Here is a 21621-nt window from a genome sequence, read left to right as displayed (position 1 = left end):
ATAGGGATGTAACTTGCCTGGTCCATGACAAAACACTTGTGGATGTGTTTTCAGCTCTGTACCCTTTAATCACACTGGTAGACTACGGTTTGGAATGATTGTACAAGAGACAAAACTTTAAATTTGGATACATTTCCCAACTGTTCTTGGAAGAATTCCCATTAGAACATTGTTGCTGGGATTTGATTTTGGTTTGCTTTGGAATATTACCAAGCCCTTCTTACAGCAATAGAACACAAGACCTTATTAATATGTGTTTGCAGTGGCACATGGGGCTGTTTTGCTACCCATGGACTTTTAGTAAAAATTTGAGGCACAACCAAAAGAAAAAACTTGGGGAAAGTGCTTCTTGCAAAGGTTTTTTTTTTCCATGTTTTGGGGGGAATTTTTTTTTTTTACTGCAAGTGTTTGGAGACCAACTTTAACAAAATGAAACAATGAGGTCAGTCCTTGACCTAAGAGTTACTATGAACAAGGAGTGACAACGGGATAAAAGAAGCGGCTCACAATCACAGAATAAGCATAGACCCAAAAGATACCCCACATCACCTTTTAAAATTTACCTTAAAAACACTATTTCCCTGTTCTGGATGCATTACTCCAATCAAATTTTAGCCAGTCTCTTGTTCGCGGCAGCTCTCGGTGTCTTACATCACTGCATCCACTCACGACACTTCGTCATTGTGTTAACAATATTTATTTTAACAATTATTTTAATATAGTTTCACATCTGCCGAACAAAGGGGCGAGCAATGGAAAAACCTATTTTTATGGATATTGCAAAAAGAAGCAAGTCTTATTCTGTGAACCCCAAATGTACCATTTTAGCTGCAAAGCGGCCAAAACAGGCTGAACTAGGGGAGGCAAAAGATGGCACCTGCTTTAGGCGCCAACAATTGGGGCGCGTCTGGTAAGGTGCCTGTTTAACATTCTTCATACTACCCCTAGTTTGGATTTGCTCCTTTTTGCAGCTCTCGCTCCTACCCCTGCTCATTCCACTCCTCTGTCCCTCCCCTTTCATCTTTGTCCCTTCCCCCTTCCTCTGTCCCTGATTCTTACGTTTTCCCCTTTTTGTTGCCCTTCCCATGCTGCTACATGTTAACTTATGAAACTGGGCGAATTTCGCTTCTGGTGACATGGACGTTACTCCTCAATTTCCACAAAGATGCGGATTTACATGAATGCTTACCTATTTCGCCAGACTTGCCTTCACCAGCTCAGGGGACCAGCAAAGGCATGGAGTGCATTAGATATTCCTCATTTACTTCTGTACTACATCATATTTTTTAGTGCGAAAAAGTTTCAAGAAATGTTGGTGTCTTTCCTTTTTTCAGAGTGATAGCCTGCAAAAGTCCTTTTTTGGGTTAACCAGGTTTCCCATACATTCTAAAACATATGGAACATTAACTATTACAGTGAGCCATGTCTAGGGCATTATAACAACTCTAATTGTCTTGATTAAGGTCCCTGGACTTGTGTAAGGGAAGTGATGCGATGGCCTGCGAATAATGTCGCCGCTTTAAATTTACCCTAAAGCTCCTTCTGCATTCAGCAATTATCAATATATTTAATCATTGAGACAGTGCTACCAAAAAATGACCTTGCCCTTTAAACAAAACAGGGAAATTATTTGTGTCCATATATTGCCAATACAGTCATGAGACCTGGTTATCCAGAATGCTCGGGAACCTGGCGGTTTCCAGAGATAAAGGGGTCTTTCCTATTATTGAATCTCCATACCTCAATTCACTTAAAAAAAATTTTTAAACATGAATAAATCCAATAAGGCTTGAATTTTGCTCTGCCGTACAGAATTTATTTCATCTAAAGTTAGGGTCAAGTACCAAGGTGAACTGTTTTAAGAAAAGCGAAAACCGTTGGTTAAAAATGAAATGACTTATTTTTTATATAATAGGACTGCCTTTTCGTAATTTGCGCGAGCTTTCTGCGATGACAGGTTGTCCAGAATAATGGATCCCACATCTGTAATTCCAAACTGGCCAAATATGTACAAAGTTCATCCCGGGTCTGGCCAGTCCTACACTCACTTTCACTATACTGCTTATTATATTATTTTACACAGGAGTACGTTTTTCCTGGCCAACTGTATGTATGCGTGGGTGAAAACAAACAAACATTAACAAACACCCAGAAAAAACAGGCGGTCAGCACCATAATTTGCACATTCACAGCAAGATTTGCATCACTTCTTGGTAACTAAATTATACTTTAAACACAAAAAGCAAAAAACGGTGATTCTGATGGTCATCAGCTATAAACGGTAAGTTACTGATGTAATTTTGTCACATGACTCACCGGGAAACTTGTTTGCACTGTATTGGCGATAAAGTACCCCCCAGTTGCAAAATATTGAGGATTATTAGAAGTTACCTTGGATTCCAATGACCTGTATAAAAACACCTGGGGGTACTTTATTTCACTATATATTTTACAAATAGAGCGGACTTATTACATTATATTATTTGCTTGCCATTTCTGACCTTTACAGCATTTCAAATTGGTGGGTTCATTGACCCCATGCCTAAAAAAAACTTAATTGGTCTTGTATTATATTGCCATTACTTTATATTGCTTAATCTTGTATCAGGCCCTGGTTATATATCCAGTCACTTTGCCATAGTTGCTGGGTAATTTGTGACCCTAGAAAAACCAGTTTGCTAAAATTGGCAAACTTGAGAGCTGCTGAGTAAAAAAGCTAAATAACTCAAAAAACAAGTGAATAAACATGAAAACCAATTGCAAATTGTCTCAGAGATACTATGACACATATGAGAGGCTGATTCCCAGCAGTATGTCAGCCATCTTGCTCTAAATCTTTAAGCTTTCCATTACACTATAGATTTTACTCATTTGATTAGGTCACCAAAATCTTGCCTGAGTTATGGGCCACCAATTACACACAGAGAATTATATGGTGCTGTTTGGGATATTATATTACACTGAATCAAAAATAGGGAGAAGCGACAGACCTTGTTCAGTCCTAGGAAAACGTGTACTTAATGCGTCCAACTCCAAATGACAGAACAAAAACATGGAGCCACAGATTTACACAGATCAGATGTATTCCATTGATTATTTTGCATTTTAACAGAGTCACAGAACCCTGAAGAGATAGAAAAAAGTTTTATTGAATAATGTTGCTTTAGGAATACAACCCGGATGTTGCTGGACTACAGCCTTCCCAGGAGCCTTAACCTTTCAGAATATTTTATGTTTTTGCAATATGTTTTGTAGAGACCTACATTGTTTGAGAGTATAGTTTTCCTTTAAAATGCTGAAGAAAGCTACAGAACACTGTATAGTCTGATGCCACAATAAGTAGGTTTGCTTTTAATCATTAGACCATAGATACACCTGCCTGATTGGTTGCTATAGTGATTAGACCTTTGTAAATGTGTACTCCTTTAATAACATAAATCCCCTATATCTCCAATTAAGGCAAGAGGATATTTCAGTAAAAATCTTGTTTCAGGCCTCTCCTTACAATTCCCCTATCCACCCCTTAACTCAGGGATTCCCCAATCTTTTTTACACGTGAGCCCCAAATCTGAACGTAAAAATTGCATTTCATGTCAGGGAAATTCAAAAAATAAAGCACCTGCCCTTGAGACCACTGGGAGCAAACATCCAATAGGTTTGGCAAAGCAACATGTTGCCACATGAGCCACTGTTGGGGACTTCACTGCCTTAAGCTCAGTTTTAAAAGCTCAAGTCAGGGATCCTTTGATTTACACAGTCCACAGCAGGGCCCTGCTACTTACATACATTCAGCCATAATGTCATTTGATACAGACTGTGGCCGCAATGTACAGTACTTACAATGTTGTGCTCAACACCGTACACTGGATATATGTTTGGCTGCAAGGTACAGAGCACAGCAAACTCCAATACTTTTTAAATAAGCACAAAGGTTCCACTGCGGAAAGAGATGTATAATCTCGGGTAAAGGGACTGATGTTTGCCTTATATAAATGAGAATAATAATATTGAGCTTTACAGTGCAATATTAACCATGCCCACTAATGTAGGGACCCATAGGATTAATTTCCTCCTACTCATCACCAAGTTTCCAGGTCAGTTACCTATTGCATGTGTTATGAGAAAATATTCCCCTTTGACCCAGGATAACTTACCAGTTCCTGGTTCCCTAGTGTATTAAAAGTGAAGGCAAAATGAAGGAACAGGTATTCACTTCCACTATAGGAGTCCACCAACCAAGCCCTATGGTAATTCCTAAGTGAAACCAGGGTGAAAGGAACCCATGAATGAGGCTTAGCAAGTAACAGGATAGTTCCTGTGATAGTTCAACCCAGGAGTGTAAGAGAGCAGCGCGCTAGCTGAGCAAGAGCAGTGCTGGTTTTCACAATGTGAGAAATTTTGTGTATGGTTTGAATTCCGCATGCAGCACCCTCCTCAGTGTAGTGACCACCAATCTAACCACCCACAAGTAAAGAGGTTTGGGCAAACAAAGCAGCTAAACTTGTTTATTATCCTGGAATGATGCTATTCCAGTCCCTGGACCTTTGCTCACCTTATACCCTTTTTACTAGTCCTCTAACCCAACTCATAGTTAGAGCATTCTGCAATAACCCTAGTATTACCCTCATTTGGCTAAAAAAAAGCCATCCAACCCCCTTCATAAAAGCTATTCTAAGGTATCAGCCCTTTACAACTGATTCAGGGTGAGAATTCCACATCCTCACAGCTTCTCACTGTTAAAAAAACTTGGAGAATATACTTCCTCTTTTCTTCTAATCGGAATGGGTGACCTTGTGTCAGCTGGAAAGACCTACTGGAAATAAAATCATTAGAGAGATGATTATATGAAATCCCCTTATATATTTATACATAGTTATCATATCATCCATTAAGTGCCTCTCTCTTGGCCAGTGAGCACGAGGCCAAAGCTCAGCAGGTTCCAATTGAAGTAGAAAACAAATTGCTTCTCAAAAGCTATTTTAGAACTTCTAGGAGTGGCAACTAGCATGTTCATGTTGCTCCTTGTGCCTGTCTCGGCTGGATAAATGGAAAGTATCATTGTCTAGTCTACTACTTATTCCATCTAAAGTCCAGCACCCAAGACATCAGCATGTTCCCTGTGCAACGAGTGAGCCATAGCTGGTAGACATCTCTCCAATGACATTTTTATTGCATTTATTTCCTCTGGGGGTCTGTATTTTCACCTGGCAGACAAATTATACTTTGCGCATGCAGTAATAAGGTATTATCCTATTGGTCAACCAACTCAAAGTTTGTACACAATAGGAAGGGCTTGTGCTTAATAGTGAAATGGTGTATATACAAGGTATTGTTGGGGGGCAGGTTCTACTAATAAAGGGGCAGATGAGTGTTTAAGCAGCACAAATCATGCATTACTCTGGCAGTGACCAGGCTGCTTGACTGTTGGACCTGTACAGAGAGCCCACTCATTTCCCAGCATAGGTATTCTTCTGTATTAAACACTGTTTGCTCATAGCCTGTACAGACAGATACTATAGAGCTGTGCCAGTATAGTTACTCTTCTATAATAAGCACAAGCCAGTAGGAACAGCCCCCTAAATTCCCTTACAGCCTGTACAAAGAGATACAGTAAGGGTTATTTATCAGAGGTTGAGTTTGTGAGGTTTTGTTTTATACCTCAAATAAACTTATAATTCAAATGTGTGCTTATTCATAAAAAAAATAAAAAATACAAATGTAAAAAACGCCTGTCTGCATTCAGGGGGAAAAACCTGAATAATCATATTATTGGGCAAAAAAAAAACTTGAATTGCTCAGTTATTGAGTTTTTGAGACAGAGCACTGAAAAAAATTCAAACATTGTGAAGGCTAAAAACTTCTTTGAATTGTTCAAGGGACCTCTGCCATTGACTTCTACGTGACCTCGACAGGTTTTAGCTGGTGCATTTTCAGATTTGAGCTATTTCTAGCTTTGGTTCATAGAGTTTCCATGAAAGTCACATACATATTTGCATTTACTATGTGCAGTTCAGCAGACAATGCCCTGTATGTTTGTGCACAGCCTGTACATGGAGATAAAGTAAATTAGGGCAGCAGAAATAGTAACCCCCTTGTTGGCAGAACCCACAGGGTTAGTACATGGGCAAGACTTCAGCAGGTCATGTTTCAATGGGCACCTGGAGCAGGAGTGCTGCGACCATGAGGCAAGATGGCACTCGACTCGCTCCGACTCTGAATTTCCCACTTATGTTCATGAAAACTAATGAGAGGCAAAGTTGGTACTTCAGAGAAACCTACAGAAGAAATGCCCTCCTGGCTGTGAAGAAGGTGGAGCTACACTTGCTCCCTGCCCCTAGCTTGCACCCAAGTCTTGTGCTAGAAGTTCAGCAAGTATTGAACAGACTGTAGTGCAAGATTGTGTTGTTCCCATCCCAAGTGGGTTGTAATTGGTGCAGAGTAATACCATACCAGCATGTTCAAGATATGTCAGACAGAGATGCGTGCATATAGATTCAACTTGCATAAATTGCTGGCTATTCACTTTTAAAATGTTTTTTTTGTTTTTCAATAGCGTATATTAGCAAATAATGTTTTTACATGATAAACCATTCAGTATATATAGTTGTATAAATGGAAGAACATGTGTCTATTGCCCTGGTTAAAGATGGGGAATGAAAAGGAGATGAGAAAAATGGGAGAAATAAGAACGAGGAAGGGCAACATTTGCAGCAAAGGTATAGGATCAATTATCCAGAAACCCGTTATCAGATATCTCTGAATTATGGAAACGGTGTCTCTCATAGACTCCCATTTTATCTAAATAATCCCACATTTTTAAAATGGGTCGTTTGTACTTACAAACTAAGATATAATTAATCCTATTGAAGCAAAAACCAGTCTTTTGGGTTTATGTAATGTTTACTTGATTTTCTAGTAGGTATCAAAATCCAAATTACCGAAAGAGCCCATTATCTGAAACCCCCAGGTCCTGATCATTCTGGATAACAGGTCCCATAGTTGTACATGTATTGTATTAACAGATAAATCATCATATGGACTGACCATTCTAGTCATTGGGAGATGTATCTGATTCCCTGATAGGCATTCAGTCTTGAATCTATTATACTTCTGTTGATTTTGTATTTATTTAACTAACTATTCTTTGTTTTGCCTTGCAGGTAGAGAGTCCAGTGCTGTCCTGTCTCCTAATAGGATTGGTAAAGTATTATGTATAGGTGCTGTCATCTCTTCCATTTCACAGATTTTTGATGGTAAGCAAGCATGAAGCCTTGGGAAAGTCTGTAACTGTGGGATCTTGTGTGCTATAGTAAACAATGATTTTCTGTAACTGCGGGTTAGCATTAAAAAAGTAAGGTTTTTATTCAGTGATTTACATAGTACATAGTAGGTTAGGTTGAATCCTCATTTCTGCTGGATATTTGCGACAACTCCTAAGCTTAGCTTCTCAACAGCCTGCTCAGAGCCCACTGAGCATGTGAGTGTCACAGAACTTTCCAAGATGGTGAACCCCTGTGGCAAGTGTGAAGTCCTGGTCATTGCTGCTACGAGAAACTGAAACTTTAGGCTGCTACAATAGTTCAGTGTAGAAAATAAGGCATTTTTCACCATATTAATTCTTAGGGTTTAGTTCTCCCTTTTAGTGTAAAGGGGCAGGAGACTGTGTGATTATATATACACGCATTATACATATATACAGTATATTCATTGACCCTTACAAATTGTCACATGAAGATATTAAGTGTGCCTCTTACCAAGTTTCCTTAATTTACTAATTGTTGGAGTTTGACTGTAGGCCATAGTTACCTCTACACATTTGATATTCCTGTAGTACAAATATAGCCAATCCATGTGTCACACCATTAACTGAAATGAGTGAGATACCACCCCAAATGTAAAAATGGACTGTACAATGCACTGTTTCCCCCTGAAAGATTTTCACATCTTCATATTCCTAAACAAGGACTACATCTCATACAAGGGAGTTTAGTTTTTAATTAAAATTGGTGAGGTATGGGGAGGCAGGGGGTGCAATTGGACCAGGGCCCCCCCAGTAGCTTGCACACATGATGAAGCCAGCCATAAAATCGTTACGGATCGGGGGGCGCCGGCTGCATGTCCCGATCCCTGGCCTGCACAGCGCTAGTTATATTACTGAATAAAATGGAAATATCAGTTATGGCAAAATCATTTTTCATCTTCCCCTGTAGTGATGTGCAGGTTGACCTGAAACAACAGGATTGGGTGGGATTTAAGTTGAAATTTGGGTGCCTGCTGCGGGTCTCGGTTTGCGTTGCGGCACTGACTGGGAAGTACACTACTCCTCTGCTTTGGAAAATTCTGTCTTCAGAGGCTTCACAGAAGTAATGTACAGAGAGGGGTGAGATGCATGTTAGGGTTGGGTGCAGGTTGTACTGAGTATTATTAGGCATTTTTTATAGTGTTGTTTATAATGGACTGTTACTATAGGGGATGTAATTGCCTGGTCCATGACAAAACACTTGTGGATGTGTTTTCAGCTCTGTACCCTTTAATCACACTGGTAGACTCGTTTGGAATGATTTGTACAAGAGACCAAAACTTTAAATTTGGATACATTTTCCAACTGTTCTTGGAAGAATTCCCATTAGAACATGTTGTTAGCTGGGATTTGATTTTGTTTTTGCTGTGGATATCCAAGCCCTTCTTACAGGCAATAGAAACAGACCTTTATAATATTGTGTGCCAGTGGGCACATGGGGTGTTTGCTACCCATTGACTTTTAGTAAAAATTGAGGCACACCAAAAGTGTGAAGTGCTTCTGCAAGTTCATGTGATTACTGCAAGTGTTTGGAGACCAACTTTACAATGAAACAAGAGGTCAGTCCTTGACCTAAGAGCTTACTATGAACAAGGAGTGACAAACTGGATAAGAAGGGGCTCACAATCACAGATAAGCATAGACCAAAAAGATGACCCCACATCACTTAAAATTTACCTTAAAAACACTTTTCCCTGTCTGGATGATTACTCCAATCAAATTTTAGCCAGTCTCTTGTTCGCGGCTATCTCTCGGTGTCTTACATCACTGCAATCCACTCACGACACTGGTTCATTGTGGAACAATATTTATTTAACAATTTATTTTATATAGTTTCACAATCTGCCGAACAAGGGGGGGAGCAATGGAAAAACCTATTTTTATGGATATGAAAAGAAGCAAGTCTATTCTGTGAACCAAATGTACCATTTTAGTGGCAAAAGCGGCCAAACAGGGCTGGAACTAGGGGTAGGCAAAAGAGGCACCTGCTTTAGGCGCAACAATATGGGGGCGCTGGTAGGTGCCTGTTTAACATTCTTCATACTACCCTAGTTTGGATTTGCTCCTTTTTGCAGCTCTCGCCTACCCCTGTCATTCACTCCTCTGTCCCTCCCCTTTCATCTTTGTCCCTTCCCTCTCCTCTGTCCCTGATCTTACGTTTCCCCTTTTTGTTGCCCTTCCCATGCTGCTAACATGTTAACTTATTGAAACTGGCGAATTTTCGCTCTGGTGAATGGCACGTTACTCCTCAATTTCACAAAGATGCGGAATTTTACTGAATGTTACCTATTTCGCCAGACTTGCCCTTCACCAGCTCAGACCAGGCAAAGTGCATTGGAGTGCATAGATCTTCCTCATTCTTCTGTTACTTACATCATATTTTTTAGTGGAAAAAGTTTTCAAAAAATGTTGGTGTCTTTTCCTTTTTTCAGAGTGATAGCCTGCAAAAGTCCTTTTTGGGTAACCAGGTTCCCATACATTTTCTAACATATGGAACATTAACTATACAGTGAGCTCATGTGTAGGGCATTATAACAACTCTATTGTCTTGATTAAGGTTCCCTGGACTTGTGTAAGGGAAGTGATGCCGATGCCTGCGAATATTCGCCGCTTTGTAAATTTACCCCTAAAGCTCCTCTGCATTCAGCCAATTATCAAGTATATTAAGGTCAATGAGACATGTGCTACCAAAAAATGACCTGCCCTTTAAAACAAAACAGGGATATTTGTGTCCAATATATTGCAATACAGTCATGAGACCTGTTATCCAGAATGCTCGGGAACCTGGGGTTTTCCAGATAAGGGGTCTTTCCTTTATTTGGATCTCCATACCTCAATTCTACTAAAAAAAATTTTAAACATGAAATAAATCCAATAAGCTTGATTTTGCCTCTGGTACAGATTTATTTCATCTAAGTTAGGGTCAAGTACAAGGTACTGTTAAGAAAAAGGAAACCGTTGGTAAAAATGTGACTTATTTTTATATAATGGAGACTGCCTTTTCGTAATTTGGAGCTTTCTGGATGACAGGTTTCCAGATAATGGATCCCACATCTGTATATTCAAACTGGCCAAATATGTCAAAGTCATCCCGGGTCTGGCCAGTCCTACACTCACTTCACTATACTGCTTTATTATATATTTTACACAGGGAGTACGTTTTTCCTGCAACTGTATGTATGCTGGGTGAAAACAAACAAACATAACAAACACCCAGAAAAAACAGGCGTCAGCACCATAATTTGCACATTCACAGCAAGATTTGCATCACTTCTTGGTAACTAATATTATACTTATAATACACAAAAGCAAAAACGGTGAGTTCTGATGTCATCAGCTATAAACGGTAAGTTCTGATGTAATTTCTGTCACATGACTCACGGAAACTTGTGTATTGGAATAAAGTACCCCCAGTTGCAAAATATGAGGATATTAGAAGTTACCTTGGAGTTCCATGACCTGTATAAAAACACTTGGGGTACTTTATTCACTATATATTTTACAATAGAGGGTACTTTATTCATTATATTATTTGCTTGCCATTTCTGACCCTTTACAGCATTCAAATGGTGGGGTCATTGACCCCATCTAAAAAACTATTGGTCTGTATTATTATTGCCATTACTTTATATTGCTCATCTTTGTATTCAGGCCCTGTTTATATTCCAGTCACTTGCATAGTTGCTAGGGTAATTTGGACCCTAGAAAACCAGTTGCTAAAATTGCAAACTTGAGAGCTGCTGAGTAAAAAGCTAAATAACTCAAAAAACAAGTGATAAAACATGAAAACCAATTGCAAATTGTCTCAGGATATTGACCAATGAGAGTGCTGATTCCCAGCAGTATGTCAGCCATCTTGCTCTTATCTTAAGCTTTCCATACACTATAAGATTTACTCATTTGATTAGGTCACCAAATCTGCCTGAGTATGGCCACCATTACACACAGAGATTTATGTGCTGTTTTGGGGATATTATATTACACTGGAATCAAAAATAGGGAGGAAGGACAGACTTGTTCAGTCCTAGGAAACTGTACTTAATGCTTCCAACTCCAAATGCAGGAACAAAAACATGGAGCCAGATTTACACAGATCAGATGGTATTCCCATTGATTATTTTGCATTTTAACAGAGTCACAGACCCTGAAGAGATAGAAAAAAGTTTTATTGAATAATGTTGCTTTAGGAATACAACCCGGATGTTGCTGGACTACAGCTCCCAGGATGCCTTAACCTTCAGAATATTTATGTTTTTGCAATATGTTTTTGTAGAGACCTACATTGTTTGAGGAGTATAGTTTTCCTTTAAAATGCTGAGAAGCTACAGAACACTGTATAGTCTGATGCAATAAGTAGGTTTGCTTTTAATCAGTTAGACCATTAGATACTACCTGCTGATTGGTTGCTATAGGTGATTAGACCTTTGTAAATGTGTCTCCTTTAATAACATAATCCCCTATATCTCCAATTAATGCAAGAGGATATTCCAGTAAAAATCTTGTCAGCCTCTTCCTACAAGTCCCCTATCCACCCCTTAACTCAGGGATTCCCCAATCTTTTTTACACGTGAGCCAAATCTGAACGTAAAAATTGCATTCATGTCAGAAATTCAAAAATAAGCACCTGCCTTGAGACCACTGGGAGCAACATCCAATAGGTTGGAAAGCAACATGTTGCACATGAGCCACTGGTTGGGGATCACTGCCTTAACTCATTTAAAAGCTCAAGTCAGGGATCCTTGATTTACACAGTCCACAGCAGGGCCCTGTACTTACATACATCAGCCATATGTCATTTGATACAGACTGTGCCGCAATGTACAGTACTTATCAATGTTGTGCTCAACACCGTACACTGGATTATGTTTGGCTGCAAGGTACAGAGCACAGCCAAACTCCAATACTTTTTAAATAAGCACAAAGGTCCACTGGGAAAGAGATGTATAATCTCGGTAAAGTGGACTGATGTGCCTTATATAAATGAAGAATAATATATTGAGCTTACAGTGCAATATTAACCTGCACTAATGTAGGGGACCCATAGGATTAATTTCCTCCTACTCATCACCAAGTTCCAGTCAGTTACCTATGCATTGTGTTAGAGAAATATTCCCCTTTGACCCAAGGATAACTTACCAGTTCCTGGTTCCCTAGTGTATAAAAGTGAAGGCAAATGAAGGAACAGGTATTCACTCCACTATAGGAGTCCACAACCAAGCCCTATGGTAATTCCTAAGTGAAACCAGGGTGAAAGGAACCCATGAATGAGGCTTAGCAAGTAACAGGATAGTTCCTGTGATAGTTCAACCCAGGAGTGTAAGAGAGCAGGGCTAGTGAGCAAGAGCAGTGCTGGTTTTCACCAATGAGAAATTGTGTATGGTTTGAATTCCCGATGCAGCACCCTCCTCAGTGTAGTGACCACCAATCTACCACCACAAGTAAAGAGTTTGGGCAAACAAAGAGCTAAACTTGTTTATTATCCTGGAATGAATGCTATCCAGTCCTGGACCTTTGCTCACCTTTACCCTTTTTCTAGTCTCTTAACCCAACTCATAGTTAGAGCTATCTTCAATAACCCTGTATTCCCTCATTTGCTAAAAAAAAGCCATCCAACCCCTTCATAAAGCTATCTAATGTATCAGCCTGTACAACTGATTCAGGGTGAGAATTCCACATCCTCACAGCTCTCACTGTAAAAAACTTGAGAATATTCTTCCTCTTTTCTTCTAATCGGAATGGGTGACCTTGTGTCAGCTGGAAAGACCTACTGGTAAATAAATCATTAGAGAGATGATTATATGATCCCCTTATATATTTATACATAGTTATCATATCATCCCATAAGTGCCTCTTCTCTGGCCAGTGAGCACGAGGCCAAAGCTCAGAGGTTCCATTTGAAGTAGGAAAACAAATTGCTCTCAAAAGGCTATTTAGAACTTCTAGGAGTGGCAACTGCATGTTCATGTGTGTCCTTGTGCCGTCTCGGCTGATAATGGAAAGTATCATTGTCTAGTCTACTACTTATCCATCTAAAGTCCAGCACCCAAGACATCAGCATGTCCTCTGTGCAACTAGTGAGCCATAGCTGGTAGACATCTCTCCAATGACATTTTTATTGCATTTATTCCTCTGGGGGTCTGTATCTTTCCCTGGCAGACAAATTATTACTTTGGGCATGCAGTAATAAGGTGATTCCTATGGTCAACCAACTCAGTTGGTCAGATGCATTCAGAATACTCAGGGCCACATTTCAGTTTGGTTTGCCCCCTAGGCCGTGACACCTGTTTGAACCCTTGCACATATGTTCCCCAGCTTGTATTAGAAAGAAGACAGCCAGATAGGTATTTGAATCTACCACCCATTTCCCAGGGTGGTTCCCTGCTTTTATGGTGTAAGTTGCATAAATAACGGATAATAATGTTCCTCCAATGATACAGCCCCAGCACACCACCCCAAAAAAACCTGCTGCTTTAGGCTCACATACCTCCCAACATTTTGGAAATAGAAAGATGGACACACCGATTTGTCACATGTATCACAGCGAAACTTTTTTTTTTACCAGTTTTTGTGGTCACATCCCCCCCCAATTACTATGTTTACTTTACTAAATTTGGCAGGTTATGAAAGTTTGAACACATTTCTGTGGTTTTATGTGTTATTACAGTTTTGCAAATTGTTTAATTGAATCTAAGTGCACCTGCCACATATTCTGGGCTCTCTGCCAAAAGCCAATTAAGTTTTAGAAACATTGTATATTTTTTCAGATGTTCACTGCAGGAGATCAAAGAGAATATCTGAACCTTTCAGTAACAATCCCGAACTGCGGGTTGAGCTGTCAAAATTGGTACTGTCCCGGGAAAACTGGGACAGTTGGGAGGTATGGGCCCAGGCCTACTTTTCTGGAGTCATCCTGATCTACAGTATGTTCGCCCAGTCATCAACAGTTATAGGTCCATCTGTCAGTAATTTGCACCCAAAACTTACCTGCTCCAATGAAATGAATCATTACCCAAAGTGATTTCTAGCTGGAGCAGGAGGGGGGGGGCACAGATGAATGGGGGGCAGGGTCAGACTGAGCTGGTGGTACACGGGGATAAACCCGATGGGCCCAGGCCCTCGTCGTTTCCCAGACCCGTTCCTACCTGAAACCACTGCCCGACCTCCCTCTCTGGCTCTAGTCGCAGCTTAGAGAAGAAAATTGTACATCAAGCTGGGAAAAAATTGACATTGTGGCTGGGGGCCACAGGTGGGCTTTGCTTCTGGGGATGTGGGGGCCCCTGAGGCAGCAGCCCCGGTGAGCCCCAGTCCAAAGCTGAATGGGGGTGGTGATTGGGGCAGAAGGGGCAGAGCCACGGGTGGGGCATGCCTGCTTTAGACACTGCCAGAAACCTTCAGATCCAGGTTGGTCTCTCTGCTTTTCCAGGCTTAAATATCCTGCATGCAGTTATCTACTTCTTGTGAACTACAATTCCCAAAATTCCCCACAGACCTCCCAACTGTCCCGTTTTGAGTGGGACAGTCCCGCTTTTGACAGCTCAATCTGCCCCTGTTAATCTTAATCTTAAAATTAACAGGTCTCTTGGGACAAGTTAGACTCGCATCTTAAAGGGTATTTCACGTTTATTAGCAAAACTGTAATAACTGAAAAACACACAGAAATGTGTCTAACCTTTCATAACGTGCCAAATTAAAATTGATCATGGTTATTAGGGTGTGGTTAAAAAAAATTCATTGCGCTATTCGCGGTGACCATTTTTGTCCCCCCTTTTTATTACCAAAATGTTGGTAGGTATGGACTATTCCTGCTTAAGATACATTGACACAATCCAACACCATGAAACTGGGGATATTTAACTGAATTTAGGAATCTTCTGTGAGCTATTTTCATGAACTCAATTCTAGATATCGGTTGTTGCAACAGTAGGGGGGCACATCACCAAAGTCAGGCCTAGAAAACCATGGCATGTTTTATACAAAGAGCATCAGTCAGTGAAGTATATCACACTCAGATTACATATTAGCCAGAATATAAATCACTAAAATAATAGATTGAAACCATTCATTCAGCTCTTGTTTTGATAGAAGTCCATGCTGGGATTATTTTCAGAACATACACATTTAGTACAGGATCATTTCTATTTGACTGGCAGAACCTGTGTCTGCGACTAAATGTGACTAATTCAGAATGTTAATCCTGATCAAACTGTATAAATAAGTGTAGCTACCGGGTCTTAATAACACTTCAAGGTACAATATTAACAGATTTCTAAAATAATTCTAAGATGAAATGTTTTCATTGTGTGAATGGAGGGGATTTTTTCAAATAAACACTATAATTCTGACTTTGGCCATGGTCTGGATTTGGCCATTGGGTCAAATTTACACACAGCACATGATTACCCACTGAACAGCATGAGGCTTGGCACTTGTCAGATCTAATGCTTTTATGAGTCTCTATTAAACAGGTCACGGCAGTATATTGCATACATAAGAACTGCCTTCTAAAAATGCTTCAGCACTGTACCCTTTAATTGTTTATCCTTATATAAAGGAGTAGCTGTCAGCATATTTAATTAACTCTCAAGCTGCTGACGTTCATGCCCCCAAAATCCCTTCTCTCCTTTGTAACGTTAATAAGAGTTAAAGTGATGAAGTTTCCAGGATTCCACCTCTACCTGAATTAGATGCATCATACTCACTGGGTAAATCACATCATCGAAACAGACCCTGAGGTTCAGGAATGATTACTCAGACAGTTACCCTTTTACCCTTTGTCCCTGGTCCCTCAGGGCTCAGTATTGGGTCCACTTTTATTTAACTTGTTCATTAATGACTTAGGGGAGGGTATTGTAAGTAATGTATCAGTGTTTGCAGCTGACACAAAACTATCCAGCCCAATTAATTCCATCCAGGATGTGGCATCCTTGGTTGACAAACTGGCTATTTGGGCAGCTAAATGGCAAATGAGATTCAATGTTGATAAATGTAAAGTCATGCACCTGGGATGTAAAAATATCCAAGCCACTTATACCCTTAAAGGGGTGGTTCAACTTTGAGTTAACATTTAGTATGTTAAAGAATGGACAATTCTAAGCCACTTTGCAATTGGTCTTCATTATTTATGTTTTTATAGTTTTTTTAAACTGACCTCATCTAAAAGCAAATGCTCTGTAAGGCTACAAATGTATTGTCATTGCTACTTTTTATTACTCATCTTTCTATTCAGGTCTCTCCTATTCATATTCCAGTCTCTTATTTAAATCAATGAATGATTGTTGGGTAATTTACCTTACTCTCAGTTAGGATCAAATATAAGGTACTGTTTCAGGGGTTGTTCAGCATTAAATGAACATGATGTAGAGAGTGACACTCTGAGACAATTTTTTATTTAGCTTTTTATGCAGCAGCTCTCCAGTTTGTAAGTTCAGCAATCTGGTTGCTAGGATCCACATGACCCTAGCATCCATGCTTTGACTTGGATGAGAGACTGGTATATAAACAGGAGAGGACCTGAATAGAAAGGTGAGTAATAAAAAGTAATTAAAAGCAACTAATAACCAGATCAAAATGAAGCTCTCTTCTTACCACCTGCCCTATGGTATGTCCTAAGAGGCTCACTTAGTGCTCACAGTCAATGACCCCTATAAACTAGTGATGATTGCTCTCTTGCAATATTGCTCTACCCAAATGCTGAACCCAGAGAATGCAGGGAATTGTTGAAACTGCCAACATTTCAGACCTGAACTAGGGGAGCGCAAGCAGAGGAGGTACATGCCCAGCACCCCACACAGTTATCAGCAGTTGTCTCTACACCCCCTTTAATGCAACCATTAAAACTGTAGGGAATAAAGCGGAATGGCTTATAAGTAATAAATAAATATAAGTAATATGGGAAATGATTTAACTGCACAGTGTTATGGCTTATGAACTAAACAGTCTGTTATTTCTGCATTTGTCTCCGTAGGTAACAAGCACAGCACAAAACACAGTCGTCCATATAATATGCATCCCCAAGGTTGGGAAGTGTGTCCACCAAAGAACCCTACATGCAGTGGATGTTACTGGGCACAACAGCAAATTAATTTTATTGCACCCAACATATCCAGAGGTTGTCTTGTTTTACCAATATATGTTGAAATTGCTCTTAACGTGTGGGGCCCCCTGCAGCTGCAGGGTCTGCTTCTTCTGTAGTTCCACCCCTGCCCACATGACAGGCAACAGGGCACTGGGCAGGTACCTGTTAAATGGTCTTCTGCCTACCCCTAGTCCTGGGTATCGTTCTCCCTCTGTTGTACTCACCTCCTTCCCTTCCCGACTGTCACTTTCCCCTACCTTTATCCTCTGCCCTTCCCCTCCGCTGCTCTCCCTGCCCTCCCCACTGTTATTGCACATGGACACGCACATTTGTGCACGCTCTGAGGGTAACGTGGCCCTTGATTCCAGTAAAGGGGGATTTGTTGTGCTCGTACTGCATATAGTGCTGGGAGCTGTGCCCTGAAAAATAAAGAAGGTTTGTTGTATTCTCACTGCAGATAGAGCTGGGAGCTGTGCCCTGAAGATTAAAGCAAACTTCATGTGCTTGGATTGAGAATGTGGAGACACTGTGGATGTCTGTACCAGCTCTGTGTGATTCCCGGTGAGTCTGACTGAGGGAGATATTGAAACTCCAGCGTGTTCCATGGATGAAAACAGGTGTTCCAGCATACATATTCTTCGGCACACCACTTACTTTTCCTTTTTTCTTTAGGGTGCATTCAACTCCTCCAGCTACTTCCAAGCCTGGTTTTCATACAACGATTCCCATAGGGAGGAAGCACACCAAACATATGATTTTGCCTTTTAGGACATTTATTCAGCAGCGGTGCCAACACTGCTGAATAAATGTCCTAAAAGGCAAAATCATATGTTTGGTGTGCTTCCTCCCTATGGGAATCGTTGTATGAAAACAGGTGTTGTCCGTGTGCCTGCTACGTGGGAGCAACTACTCTGTCCAACAGGAGAGGTATTCGGGCAGGTAGCACTATATGGGGAAAGTTAAAGGGGTGGTTCACCTTTAAGTTAACTTTTAGTATGTTTTACAATGATCAGTTCTAAACATCTTTTTAACTAATCTATATCATTTATTTTTTATAGTTTTTGAATTATCTGCCCTGTTCGTCTGACACTTTCCAGCTTTCACATCGGGGTCACTGACCCCATCTAAAGAACAAATCCTCTGTAAGGTGACACATTTTTCGTTATTGCTACTTTTTATTACTTGTCTTTCTGTTCAGGCCTTATTCATATTTCAGTCTCTTATTTAAATGAATGCCTGGTTTCTAGGGAAATTTAGATCCTAGTAACCAGATTACTGAAATGGCAAACTGGAGAGCTGCTGAATTAAAAACGTAATAACTCAAAAACCACAAATAATGGAAAAAGATTACCAATTGCAAATTGTCTCAGAATATCACTCTCTATATCATACTAAAAGTTAATTTAAAGGTAAGAGCTCTTGTGGAAAGGGACTGTGACTCTCTTTATAAAACAGGAGTGAAGTGTGAGACTTTGCCTGGTGAGGACTGTGCCACACAGGTTCCCCAGGGCAATTGTGTTATTGATTAATACTATGTATTTGCACTTTTCTTCTCTGCCAGTTATATAAAGTTCTATTTGTTTTACTGCAACAGTGGGATTAATCATTTGTTTTCTTGTGGGGCCACCCATCAGTGCATCCCTGGATCCCACTAGGTGGAGACACTGCCATGGAGAGACATTCCCTGTACCCTTTTTATTTAGCAAAGGGGATTCAGGACCTGTGTATGGTAAGATATTAATGATGTATATCCTATAATACAGGTGGTGGCCAAGATTGGGTTACGTCACTTTCTGGTTGGTCCATCAAACTGTGCCAGTAGAATCCCTTTAGAGGGAACATTTACAGGGATGGCTCATCTTTTTTTTTACTTTTGGTGTATTATAGAATGACCAGTTCTAAGCAACTTTTCAATTGGTCTTCATTATTAATTTTTTATAGATTTTTAATTATTTGCCTTTTTCGCCTGACTTTCAAATTGGGGTCATTGACCCCATCCAAAAACAAATGCTTTGTAAGAGTACACATTTATTGTTATGGCCGCTGTTTAATACTCCTTTTTCTCTTCAGTCCCTCTCCTATTCATTGCTGAAATTACAAACTGGAGAGCTGCTGAATAAAAAGTCCACAAATAATAAAAAATGCCAATTGCAAATTGTCTCAGAATATCACGCTTTACATCAAACTAAAAGTTTATTTAAAAGTGAACACCCCTTTTAAGAAATGTTTCATGTTTCATCAATCCAAAAGCGCTTTCAAAATTAAGATTGTAAACAGGCCTCCCCTTTCTAATGATGATTGCAATAAATGAATATATATTTTTGTGGTATATTTTGATGTTGCAATAAATACATTTTTGCACTATGAACCCTATACCTTTATTAACATTATAGATGCAGTTTATAGGTGCAGGGTATAGGGGTAATACTTATGTGTGATTTATAGCAACTGTAATGGGGCTTTCCCCATAACTAAATACGAAAGCTGAAACCTGTCAGGTTCAATGTAACCCTAAATATGAATTTGTTTTAATAAGGGGAACAACTGATGGAATATCCCATTTATCCAGATGAGACCGTTACATATATTTGGCAAGTGACTCAAGGAGATGCCCCATTGTCATCTGATCCACGTTGTCTAACAAGACTGAACTCCAGCTCCTTTGATCCACAGAAATATTTATCTTCTGGGCCTTTTGGACCTGCAAGATTCGCAAGATGGCGACGGTGAGCTCCGCTGCGCTTCTCTGCATTTAAGGGTGAGAATCTTTTAAAGAGGGTTTTTTTACACTAAAGCACATTGAGGAGAGGGGAGGGGCAATGCCTGGATGCTTGGGGGGCTTATGGTAGGGGGGGTTTAGTTCTCCTTTAAAAAATCAGAATAAGAAAGTATGAATGGAAAATGATGGTCTAAAATATAAGAATACCTCGAAAACCTCCAAAAAAATTTAGTTTTTCTGACAATTTCTAGCGAAAAAAAATTCCAAAATCCTATAAAAGTCTGAGTTGATGTAAAGAGGTCCAATAGGATCAGCGCAGCTCCCACTGACTTCTATAGGACCTAGACAATTTTTACCTGACAAAGTTTTGATATCAGTGGTTTTATGGTTTTTACACTTAATAAATCTCACATTTTTTGAGCTTCTTAAAAAGTGAGAAAACCACCAATTCTAATGGTTTGTGGAAAAAACAGCCCGGTAGTGTTGGTATCAGGAGAAGAACTGCACAAGCTAAAGAGTCTTCTGTACCACATGTATAAATTGTGATGTACAATAACTAGTGTTTTATATCAAAGTTGACACCTTTCTTCAGGCAAGTGTATTGTTGAGATACTCAGAAGCCACTGTGTGCTTTAAAAAACAAAATTTCTTACAAAAGGCTACTGCATTGTAAACACTGTGTGGGTTACAGTGACATTCAGAACGCTTACTAAAACTGTATTATACTATGCCAAAAAAGCTTTGGTGTTGAAATGGATGCCCCCCCAACCTCCCACATTACAACATTGGTTGTCACTGATAGGAAAGTCATTGGTAAATATAAAACTGGCGTACAAAGCAAGAGGGTGCCCCACCAGATTTTGGTCAAAATGGTCCCCCTGGCTGGAATTACACCCAGAACAAGAACCCTGAAAGGGCACTGTAGATGATTCCCCTAGGACCCGTTGGGTGATTAACCTCAACATCACTACTGATGGTAATATTGCTCAGTAACTCATGCTCCTGACTCAAACAGCAGACATTACTACGTATGTTTCATTTAACAAATATTTCCTTGTCTTTTGTTTCTTTTTGTATAGTAACCTTTTTTCCATATCCCCTTCCCTTCCCTTCCTGTTGAAACTCAATAAATATACGCTTTTAAAAAAAAAAAGCAGGGGACATTACCAACTCTATCGGCATTTTTTTCCTTTCAGATCATGTTTTCTATGCTGGTGGTGCAACTGTTCATCTTCTTAGCGGAAATCCTCCCGAGGGCACATCACCAGGTTTTGCCCTGTTCCCAGGTACCCCTTGCACCTCTCTGGGTGGACAAATGCACAGGGAAAAATATTTGACTCTCATGAACGTTTTGTTCATACTGTTTACGATGCAGTGTCACAGATTTGTTTTTCAAGCTGCAGTTTAAGCATCCGTTTGGAATTAAAAATTGGGTGATTTTGGAAAAAAGTATACTATCCGTGACAATTATCATTAGCCTTGCACATGTTCCCTGTGGTGGGAGCTGGTTAGAGAAATGTGAGTAAA

General features: G+C 39.9%; 1 long non-coding RNA gene across 2 annotated transcripts; it reads left to right on the top strand.

Annotated features, from left to right (window-relative positions):
- Positions 1-17508: 17508 nt before the first annotated feature.
- On the top strand, positions 17509-21409 carry LOC121401100. Of its 2 annotated transcripts, XR_005966124.1 has the most exons (4): positions 17509-17992; positions 18250-18302; positions 19912-20133; positions 21291-21409. It is a non-coding gene; the product is annotated as an uncharacterized LOC121401100 (long non-coding RNA). The 2 variants fall into 2 exon arrangements; XR_005966123.1 differs by lacking the exons at positions 17509-17992; positions 18250-18302 and adding an exon at positions 18731-19104 and having other exon boundaries at positions 21291-21403.
- Positions 21410-21621: the final 212 nt, after the last annotated feature.

This window comes from Xenopus laevis, chromosome 3L (genome assembly GCF_017654675.1).
Source record: "Xenopus laevis strain J_2021 chromosome 3L, Xenopus_laevis_v10.1, whole genome shotgun sequence".
Taxonomy (NCBI): Eukaryota; Metazoa; Chordata; class Amphibia; order Anura; family Pipidae; genus Xenopus; species Xenopus laevis.
Note: the sequence above shows the minus strand (reverse complement) of the source record. Positions and strands in the feature narration are given on the sequence as shown.